General features: G+C 40.7%; 1 pseudogene; it reads left to right on the forward strand.

Moving 5' to 3' along the window:
• The first annotated feature begins 742 nt into the window (after positions 1 to 742).
• LOC107848636 lies at positions 743 to 3,219 on the forward strand (annotated as a pseudogene).
• The last annotated feature ends 8,908 nt before the right edge of the window (positions 3,220 to 12,127 follow it).

The raw sequence follows: 12,127 nt of genomic DNA on the forward strand, positions 1-12,127 counted from the left end.
TTTGGGATAAAAAAAATTAAAACAGAAAAGAAACAAATATACTCCCGAAACTATCATAAATGGTACATATATACCCTCGTCATATTTTGGATACATATATGCCCCTACCGTTAGTGTGAGGGGCATATGCACACGATTTTATTAACGATATGGATATATGTATACCCAAAATATGACGGAGAGTATATACATACTATTTATCATAGTTCGGGGGGTATATATGTTCCTCTTTCGTATATATGTTCCTTTTTCGTATATTGATTGATTGATTGGTTTTCATATGTAAGCCAATTAGTCAAATCATATCCATATATCCATAATAGGCCCTTTTGACATAGTTTTATATGTCATCAAAATTATGGTTTGTATGATTTGCAAACTATTAACTTCCGCATGACGCAGGCGCACCCTTAATTTCAAACCAACTACACAACAACATCAATAATAATAATAATAATAATAATACTTATTATTATTATTATTATTATCCTATTTTCAATAATTAAAATTTAATGTGCGGACTAAACCGTCCATTAATGAATGAAAGGGAATGTTTGCCGTAAGTTCCTTTGGAGTATTTCTCGGTCGGTATTGGAATACACTTGTGTTGCACTTGTACGTACTAAAATAATGTAAAAGAGATGGTGAATAGAAACCAATAAGAAGCCTTAAATAGAGGAGAAATATTCCGAGTGAAGATCCCGGGTGCAGGTAGTTGCAGAATCCTCATCATTTTATATAAATACTAATCCATCACCCTTACATGAGTTACACCTCTCATTAACCCTGTTTCTCTTCTCATTATTTATGTATAATTAATTATTTCTCCTTCTTGCATCGATCGATTTACAGCAATAGCAGGTGTCTTTTTTTCATTGTATGTTTTATTTCCATATATGTATATGCATGCATGCATGCATGCATGTAATGCGTGTGTGCACATTAGAATCTTTTGACTCTTCATGCTTATACATCAAAATTCCCTTTTAATATTTTTCAACTTTTCCAACGAGGCGTGATTCTTGAAATATCATGATTTTACTATTGCTTTGGTTCTAAATATAGTTGTTTTGATGTGCAGAGAGAGTACTGTGGAAGACGTGATCGAGTGAAGGAGGAAAAGAAGTAGAAAATGGCGGGGGATATGAAGGTTTTGAATGCGCTTGATTCAGCCAAAACACAATGGTATCACTTCACAGCAATTATAATTGCTGGCATGGGATTTTTCATTGATGCCTACGATCTCTTCTGCATCTCTCTAGTCACTAAGTTGCTCGGCCGCATTTACTACCATGTGGATGGCTCTTCAAAGCCTGGTTCTTTGCCTCCCAATGTCTCGGCTGCTGTCAATGGTGTCGCCTTCTGTGGTACCCTAGCAGGACAACTCTTCTTTGGCTGGCTTGGTGACAAAATGGGCAGGAAGAAAGTCTATGGCATGACCCTTATGCTTATGTGTATCTGTTCCATTGCTTCAGGCCTTTCTTTTGGTAGGGAGCCTAAGATTGTCTTGACCACCCTTTGCTTCTTTCGCTTCTGGCTTGGTTTTGGAATTGGTGGTGATTACCCACTTTCTGCTACTATTATGTCTGAATATGCCAACAAAAAGACGAGGGGTGCCTTCATCGTGGCTGTTTTCGCCATGCAAGGATTTGGGATCCTGGGAGGTGGTATTTTTGCCATCATTGTCTCTACTGCATTCCAGGCTAGTTTCAAGCCACCAGCTTATGAGGTGGATGTGGTTGGTTCAACAGTTCCTCAAGCAGATTATGTGTGGAGAATCATATTGATGGTTGGGGCAATTCCTGCTCTTCTCACTTACTACTGGAGGATGAAGATGCCTGAAACTGCTCGTTACACTGCTCTTGTAGCCAAGAATGTTCAGCAGGCCACTGCAGATATGGAAAAGGTTATGCAGGTTGAAATTGGGACAGAGAAAAAAGAGCCAACTAGTGCTGTAAAGTCCAACAACGAATTTGGTTTATTCACGAAACAATTTCTTAGTCGACATGGACTTCATTTGCTTGGCACATACAGCACATGGTTTCTTCTTGATATTGCATACTACAGCTAAAATTTGTTCCAAAAAGACATCTTCAGCGCCATTGGATGGATTCTTGCTGCCAAGACTATGAATGCAATTGAAAAGGTTTACAAAATTGCACGAGCACAAACTCTTATCGCTCTCTGCAGTACTGTGCCTGGCTACTGGTTCACAGTGTTCCTCATTGACAGGATTGGCAGGTTTATCATTCAATTGCTTGGCTTCTCAATGATGACAGTGTTCGTGTTTGCTCTGGCAATTCCTTACGACCACTGGACTCACCCTGGCAACCATATCGGGTTTGTGGTCTTGTATTCCCTGACCTTCTTCTTTGCCAACTTTGGACCCAATGCCACCACATTTATCGTGCCAGCTGAGATTTTCCCTGCTAGATTGCGGTCGACTTGACATGGAATATCAACTGCATCTGGAAAGTTAGGGGCAATGGTGGGTGCATTTGGGTTCCTTTATTTGGCTCAGCCACAAGACAAGACCAAGGCTGATGCAGGGTATCCTGCTGGAATTGGGGTGAGGAATTCACTCCTTGTCCTTGCTGTAGTCAATCTTTTGGGAACATTGTGTACTTTCTTGGTTCCAAAATCCAAGGGGAAGTCACTGGAAGAGATATCAAGGGAAAACGAGGACTCAGATGAGGCAGGAGCACAAGTGGACAACCATTGACACTTCCTGTGAAGTAGTTACTTTTTTTCCTTTTTTCATGTTCTGCCTAGGTTCCTGCAAGACTGTGTATGTAAAACCTGTGCCATCCATCATTTATATTAGTTGTCATATATGGACTGGCAATATATTTTTATGGAATTCTTTTGTAGTTACAGATGGTAAAATGTAAGACATCATAATCATAATCCCCGAGTGAATAAATACGATAAGAGAGCCTAGGACAACCCATGAATTTACTTATAGTGCTTAGGACAAAAGTGAAATTGTACAAAGAGCCAAATATTCACAAGTATAGTCCACTATTGGAAATTTGGCATAGTTTCTTGAGAATCGCTGATATTACTCTGCAGTTCCCAAGTGTTCAAACATCAAACAATGTCAACACCACATACACTGACAAGCTAAATGCATAACTGGAGATCAACCTTAGATGCCCAATTATTTAAGAAGAATTCTAGTAATCACTATGATTACTAAGGCCCTGCTAGTTCTCATCCCTTATTAGTGGAAGACAGATAATGTTTATTGCAAGATGGCTCAGTGAGCTCGCTCGGTCTTTTAGCACTTCAAGATCAGCTTCAGTAGCCTGAATTTCATAATGAAAAACTATCCAGCTCTCTTTTAAATGTACCTTTGGAGGTGGCTTAAACCATCTTGACACGTATACGAGATGTTGCAGGAGACCTAAGCAAACAAATTAAAAGTAATGCACAGAGAATGAGACGGGGAAAAATTAAGTTGTTACTTAATAGTTCTCTGAGATACTGCTCGACTTTCACATCAATACAATAATACATGGAAATCAAAAAATGCATACTGAAGCAAAGACAATAACAGCAAGAGCTAGCACATTAAAAATTCTCAAAATTAGATGGCGCATTTTGTGGGACTACAGTGGGTATCTTTCTGTTATTGTATGCTCCCAAACCTTGGTTTTATCTTTGTTTCCTTCTTAAATAGAGCATAATCGACGATCATAAAATGAGAGAGTAAGATATGATATCTTAATCTTTCAGAAAGTACAACCAAACTGATCTTGTTTTGGCATTTGGGGGAAGTGAAACCGAGACAAACATTTCGACATTGGAAAGAAATCTCGCTGAAAAATGAAATAATATAGTAAATAATTTACCCATGAGACAAAATGTTCTTTCAGTGATTGAAGAAAATTTAGCAAAAATAACAATGAATGTGCCCGTGTCATCCAAACAAAAACGACTCATGCATTATCAATTTCAGGTTGAAGACAATAGCAGATTGCAGAGATTCATCTAGTTAACCATTTGACAGCATTGAGTTGCACTGTTTTTTCCTTGTTTATGAATTTTGTAGTTCAACATTAGGTATTGTTAGGGCTTGATAAAAGAACATAATCAGATTTGGTTACGACTCAGTCAAAAAAGGAGGGATTAGAGGAATTAAATTGAATGGTTGTTCCCCTCTTGGTAAGAAGTATAAGAGGAAAATGAAAAGTAGAAATAATGCTTAAAAAATTGGACAAATTTGATGCTTCCTGGGCAAAAAATAAAAAAGCCCTTTAAAGTGCAGGTGTATCTAAGTTACTATGTGAATTCAAACATAGAATTTACGTAACTAGAGATTACACAAGTACTAGTACCATATTGCATTATAAAATTTGTGATTCAGAAAAAATTGTTGATTCCTGATATGATAAAATCATACTACAAAAAAGGACATCTACACCTTGCCACAGACAAATTGTTACCTCCTTTATATATCTCTACAAGGTAAAGGTAAGATATACGTACATATGACCCTTCCCAGAGCCCACTTGTGAGATTACACTGGGTATGTTGTTATTATACAAACTTTTAATAACATCATCGAATATTGTTATACCAACTTCAATAACATCATATCAAATATTATTGCGTTCGTAGAAATTAAAATCTTCATATTGCTCATTCCATCGATACACTAATATAGATGTTACAATATGTCACATAATCATCATTCCTCAAGCATGCATATTGCTTTGAACCCATGCTAAGTGAAGCTACCTCAATTGACAAATTAGGTTGATGGACTTTTATTTATTTATTTATTTTGTCAAGAAGATTGCTTTTATAGAATTTTAATGGGGTTGAGGGTGGGTGGGTGGGGGATTTGTACTCCTTTCATCAGAAGGAGTCAAAATAGAGTTAGTCAGGGCCACATCCTGACCCTGTGGGCATGAAGAAGTGTTTACATTGGTCGTATAGTGACCCAAAATAGAATGTTTGACTGGACATCTAAATATTTTACGAGAGCTATCATCTAGAACATAATTTAATACAAAAGGAGTTGGTGTTGATGTGATAATCGGTTTTTCTGTTAATTGTATGGCGGAGCCTTTCTTAGCTAGCCGATCTGCCACTGCATTTTGTTCTCTAAACACCTGTGCTGGGAGTGCTTCTCCTAGCTCGGTAATCAATGTCCTGCACTCATCAAAAAGATTATGATATAATAGGTGATCATTAGAGAGTATTTCAATAGCTGCCATCGAGTCTGATTCAATTTCAAAGTTATGAATGTTGTGTTCCTTGGCTAACCGAAGACCCCAGCTGATGTCTTGAAGTTCTACCATTACTGGGTTTGTGGGGGGAGATGTTGGTAAAAACCAAGAATCCATCCATCGTTTCTATCTCTAAAGACACCACCCAGTCCTCTAGGACCTAGGTTCCCTTTAGCCGAGCAATCAATGTTCAGCTTTGTAACTGTTTGATGAGGTGGGTTCCACTTAAGACTGATAATGTGATGAGTGTTAGTGGGGCTCTTTATGGATTTGGCAAGAAGGGTATACTCAGAAGCATTGTCTATGGCATTGTCACTATTAATGGGATTGCACTTATTGTTGAAAAGATTGTCATTCCTGGTGAGCCAAATCTCTCTTAAGCAATGTGGAAAGAGAGATCCCCAGGTTAGGTAAGAATTTAAAGGTTTGGAGTGCATTTGTTCTCACCATGTGTGCCAATTTACAACATCTATTATATTACCAGGGATAGGGGTTTGTATTTGCTCTTAAGCACTAAGCGTGTCCAGGATTGTTTGGCATTACGACATTGAAATAACATGTGGTTTATGTCTTCCTTGTTATAGTTGCAGAAGTGGCAATGGGGAGGAACATTAATACCAATGTGATGAAGATAACTGTTAGTTGGGAGTCACCCATTCATGAGTAACCAAAGGAAGGTTTTGGTTCTATTAGGAGCTTCAACTTTCCAGACAATGAAGAAGTTTTTGCCTATAACAGAGTCCATAGTGTGGTTGTTGAGGCAAGAATACATTGTACTAGTGGTGAAAGTGCCAGTAGAAGTGTGATTCCAGAGGACTTTATCTTCAATGTTATCATTCAAAGTGACATTGTGACTAAGGATGATGTCTTGAATTTCTTTTAGGATTTCAAATGAGTGGGTGCTGAAGGCCCAGTTCCCGTGAATTAGGATATCTTTTACCTTGGTACGCTGATCCTGTTTATTCAAAGGACCCTGAATCATACTTCTAAGGTTGTTTAGGTGAGGAATCCAAGAATCTTGGTAAAAATTTACACTATCTCCCTTACCTACTCTCTATCTAATACCCAAAGAACAATCCTTCCAACCCCCTTTTATGTTCTTCCAGGTTCTAGAAGCATATGACCTGCTAGTGGTGTGCCTATTGGGATTGTAGCATTTAGCAAGAAGAGTTTGACCCCAAAGGCTATTAGGCTGGTGAAACAGTCTTCATGCTAGACTAGCATACAGGGCTCTATTCCTAAGATCACTTTTGTGAAGTCCCAGCCCCCCATTCCTTTTGTCAGAAGTATGGATCTCCCAATTGAGAAGGTGAAGCTTCTTCTTTTCATTGCTGCTTTCCCAAACAAAATCTCTTTGGATCTTGTTGATGGAATCAGTAATTCTACTGGGAATTCTAATGTAATGAATGAGATAAGTGGGCATAGAACTAAGGGTAGACTTGGCTAACACAGATCTACCAGCCATGTTCAAGAACTTGGTTTTCCAGCTGGCTAGTCTAGCATTCATATTGTTAATAATGAACTGGAAGTCTTTATTTTTAGGCTTGCTGGAGATGATAGGATAACTAAGATATTTTCTAAAGTTTTGACTGGCTTGAATATTAAGAGCATGGGTACATTGATTTATCACCTGAGAATTGCAGTTTGCAGAGAAGATGGCCTTGGATTTTTAGTAATTAATAGTTTGGCCACAGAGGGTAGAGAAAGTTTATAGAATTTTAACAATGGTTTGATAGTTATTGGCGTCAGCTCTTGCTAGAAAAGTGAGGTCAGCTGTAAAGAAAAGGTGGGATAGCTTAGGCCCTTTGGGAGAGATGCTGATGGGTGTCCAGTTTTTGCTCTAACCTCAGCTTCAATTCCCCTTAAAAACCTTTCAAGGCACATAATGAAGAGGTAGGGGGAAAGAGGATCTCCCTGCCTGATACCTCTAGAGGGATTAAAGAAGTTAGTCCTTCTCCTATTTACCAATTTAATAATAAAGGATAATATAATGTAGGAAAGGATGAGTCTGATAAGATTCTCAGGGATGTCAAAAACAAAAGAGTGTCCTTTATAAAGGACCATTCCAATTTATCAAAGGCTTTCTCAAGGTCAACCTTAAGGATCATGCTAGCCTTCTTTCCTTTTATTTTTTTGAAATGAGTGATGTATTCTTGGGTGATGATAGCATGGTCTCCAACTCTTCTATTAACCAAAAAACTAGCTTGAGTGGAACTGATGATTCTTTGGAGGATGGGATTGATTCTGTTGGTTATGATTTTGGAAATAATCTTGTAAATAGTATTGCGGAGCCCAATGGTTCTAAAGTATTTTATACTAGAAGCATTTCTATGTTTTGGAATCAAGCATAAAAGAATGTTGTTATGATCAGTAGACATTTTTTTGTTTTAAAATACCTCTCTGCAGAAAGCTATGGTCTTTGGGCCAATGTCAGCCCAAAACTTTTGGTAGAAGAGAGGGTGCAGGCCATCAGGTCCTGGTGCTTTCATGGGATTAGAGAAATTGATAGCAAGGAGGATCTCAAAGTCTCTAAGGGGTGTAGCTAAGGATGTTTTATATCCTGAGAGGGGGGATTAGAATTGCAGGTGGGGTGAAGTGAGAGTTAGGACAGTTAGTATGGCTGGAGGTGTATACATTAGTGAAATATTGTAGCACATGTTCTGCTATGACATCTTCACCTCTGTATACATTACCTACTTTATTAACAAATTCTGGATTTGGTTTTCCAGAAGTCCTCCTCATACTTCAGAAGGGAGTCATATTCATATAACAGGTCATTTTCTAGATTGCGTAAGAAGGAGCTAGTATGGTAAGTCCTGGATTTTTGGATACCATCAAGTCTGGCCCTAACAGTTTTAAACTTAGTAATGATGTTACCAAAACCTTGCTGGTTCCACTAAGTAGCTTGGTCCTGAAAGGAGCTAACAACTTGTTGCAAATTTGAGTTCTGGCTAAAACAATGTTTTACTAAGTTTCCAAAAGAGTCATGATTACACCACATAGGCTCGAACCTAAAGGCCTTTTGGTGGGTACCCTGGGGCCTATCAGTTAAGGATAACAGAAGGGGGCAATGGTCGGACTTAGTTTTAGGAAGATGGGTGACTAAGCATTTAGGGAAGTGTCTTATCCAAGAGCCATTAGCAACATATCTATCTAACCTTTATTGGATAAGAGCTAGTCTATTGTGGTGTCTCTATTGGTCCAGGTGTATTTGCATCCCCTAAAACCTAGGTCCACCATATTGCAAAAGTTCAGACAGTCCCAAAGCTTTCTAGCTCTATTATTATTGATAGGGGCCCCTCCAAGATTTTTGTTTGCTTTGAGGACCTCATAGAAGTCCACACTAATTAACCAATCCCCTTTGTAGGTGGAGGATATGTGGCATAATTCCTCCCAAAGGGTTGTTCTCAAATTAGGGTCAGTACTAGCCTAAATAGCTGAGAAAATCTAAGATGTAGGATTAGTGTGTACCTTGATAATGGTATGGATGCCTTGAGGTGATATTGAGAAATTCTAAAGTTTAAAAACACTTTCCTTCCATATAATCACAATACCACCCTTACGACCATCAGCACTTGACTCCAGGTGAGAGTCAAAACCAAGCATCTCAGTGCTGTTTACATGGTCAACCATTTTAGTTTCTAGGAGGACAACCATAGTGTTATGCGCTTTGACAAGGGCGGCACAATGACATTTTAAGGTGGGGATATTAGCGCCCCTGGTATTCCATATGATGAAATTCATGGAGTCAGTTGGATGTGGGGTGGTGGTTCAGTACTAGTCTCTTCCCTTTGTCCATCTTGGATTTTTGCACCTTGTCTAAGTATGGGCTTAGAGAGACTGCTGCATCGAAGTGATTGGTCATGCTCATCAATATCATCTTGAATGTCCTCATTTCCCTTGGACAGAGCACTATAGTAACTGTGCTGAATGGCTCTACGAACTCTTTTCGAAGGGGTTTTTCTAGCATGAAGAAGTATGTGTGTGGTTCCCCTAACGTTTCCAAGAGTTGTTCCATTTCTGCATTTGACCTCTATAATTCCTTTAAAATATTGGGTTGTATTTCTTCTTGGTCTCCTACCCCTATGTTATGTCTTTGTTTTGAGTATTGATTTAGCTGGGCAAGGCATGGTAGTTTGGGAGTTTCTAGGGCATAAATATCAGAGTGTCCAAGTCCGATAGATAGGGGCTCTCTGGGTAATATGGAAGGTGCTTGAACATATGGGTCATCATAGAATTGAACTCGTGTGTGTTCATGACATTGAGAGTTCCTAGCCTCTGGTCTTGCAACATTATTTGGGTCCATACCTGGTAGCCCAGTCCCTGTACTATGTGATCCACCCCTTCTTTGATTATTTTAAGGGTTTTGGATTATTAGTACAATGGGTTGGTCCCTGATCATGATGTAGTGGGAGATGGTTTTCCTTTCTATCACTAATTCTACCCAAGATGTTGGGGTTTGGTTGGGGGTGTATGGTATTGAGACAAAAACTAGAGGTTCCTTCAGTTGTGGTTGGGTAGCCATTGTTAACGCTCGACTTTTTTGACAGAGTATGAGGTATAATGAGGCTTTTTTTAGGACTAAAAAGGGATGTAGATTTAATGGACATGACCTTATCGGTGTGCTATAGCCCACGATTTTAAGGTGGAACCACGGTGCGGGCGTGCAGTGGGTCAAAAATCGACCAGGGCATGCCAGAGAGGTTGGGGATCGTCCCAGTGTGGTCCATTTAAATTTTTGTGGCCATTTGGGTGGACAAACGGGTGAAACGATGCGAACGGAGCATTTTTGGGCTAAATCGGTGTGCTATAGCACATGGTTTTGGGTGTAGGCCCAGGGTTCGGGTGTGTTGTGGCCAAAAATTATCCGAGGCATGCCAAGGAGGTGGGGGATCATCCAGTGTGGTCCGTTTAAATTTTTGTGGCTATTTGGGTAGACAAACAGGAGAAACAGTGTCAAAGGGACATTTTCGGGCTAAATTGGTATGCTATAGTCCATGATTTTGGGGGTGGGCCTGAGATCCAGGCATGCTGTGGGCCAAAAATCAATCGGGGCGTCCCAGGGAGGTTGGGATCATCCTAGTGTGGTCCATTTAATTTTTTTTTGCAATTTTAATGGATAAACGGGTGAAACAATGCGAATGGGGTATTTTCAAGAAAAATTGGTGTGCTATAGCCCACGGTTTCGGGGTGGGCCCGAGGTTCGGGCGTGTTATGGGACGAAAATCAACTAGGGCATGCTAACGAGGTTGGGGATCGTCCAGTGTGGTCCGTTTAAATTTTATGGGCATTTGGGTGGACAAATGGGCAAAACGGCGGGAATGGGGCATTTTTGGGCTAAATCGGTGTGCTATGCCCATGATTTTGGGGATGGGCCCGGGGTCCAAGTGTGCTATAGGCTGAAAATTGACTGGAGCATGCCAGAGAGGTTGGGAATCATCCCAGTATGGTCTGTTTAAATTTTCTTGGCCATTTGGGTGGATAAATGGGCGAAACAGCGCAAATGAGGCATTTTTGGGCTAAATCAGTGTGCTATAGCCCACGGTTTCGGGGTTGGGCCTGGGTTTCGAGCATGGGCATGTTGTGGGTCAAAAATCAATTGAATCTTTCTAGGGAGGTTGGGGATCATTCCAGTATGATCCATTTAAAATTTCGTGGCCATTTGGGTGGATAAACGGGCGAAACGGCGCAAATTGGGCATTGTTGAGCCAAATCGGTATGCTATAGCCACGATTTTGGGGGTGGACCTGGGGTCCAAGCGTGGTATGGGTCAAAAATCAATCAGGGAATGCCAGGGAGGTTTGGGATCATCCCAGTGTGGTTTGTTTAAAGTTTCCTGGCTATTTGGGTGGACAAAAGTGTGAAACGGCACGAACGGGGAATTTTTGGGTCAAATTGATGTGCTATATCCCACAGTTTCATGGGTGGGCCTGGGGTCCGGGTGTTCTGTGGGGATAATATCGACCAAGGCGTGCCAGCGAGGTTGGGATTATCCCAGTGTAGTCCGTTTAAATTGTTGTGGCTATTTGAGTGGACAAACGAGCAAAACAATGCAAACGCGGCATTTTTTGGCCAAATCAGAATGCTATAGCCCACGATTTCAGTCCCAGGTGTATTGTTGGCCTTAAATTGGCACGGGGCATGCCAGGGAGATTGGGGATCATCTTAGTGTGGTCCGTTTAAATTTTTGTGACCATTTGGGTGGACAAAAGGGCAAAACGGTGTGAATGGGGCATTTTTGGACTAAATCGATGTGCTATAGCCCATAATTTTAGAGGTGGGCCCGGGGTTCGGGCGGGCTGTGGGTCAAAAATCAATCAGGGTATGAAAAGGAGGTTGGGATCATCCCAGTGTGGTCCGTTTAAATTTTTATGGCCATTTGGCTGGACAAATAGGCGAAATGGCATGAACGAGGCATTTTCGGACCAAATCGATGTGCTATAGCCCACGGTTTTGGGGGTGGGCCTGGGGTTCAGGCATGTTGTGGGCCAAAAATTGACCGAGGTATGCCAGGAGGTTGGGGATCATCCCAGTGTATTCCGTTTAAAGTTTTATGGCAATTGGGATGGATAAATGGGCGAAACAACGTGAATGGGGCATTTTCGGGCCAAATCAGTGTGCTATAGCCCATGATTCAGTGGTGGGCCTGGGGTCCGGGTGTGCTGTAGGTCAAAAATCGACCGAGGCATGTTAGGAAGGTGAATGATCATCCCAATATGGTCTGTTTAAATTTTTGTGGCCATTTGGGTGGACAAATGGGTGAAATAAGGCGACCAGGGCATTTTCGGGTCAACTCAGTATTTTATAGCCCACGATTTTAGTGGTGGGCCTGGATCCCAGTGTGTTGTTAGATAAAAATTGACCGGGGCGGGGCAGGGAGGTTGGGGATC

The sequence above is a fragment of the Capsicum annuum genome, unplaced genomic scaffold (assembly GCF_002878395.1).
Source record: "Capsicum annuum cultivar UCD-10X-F1 unplaced genomic scaffold, UCD10Xv1.1 ctg5193, whole genome shotgun sequence".
NCBI classification, from domain to species: Eukaryota; Viridiplantae; Streptophyta; class Magnoliopsida; order Solanales; family Solanaceae; genus Capsicum; species Capsicum annuum.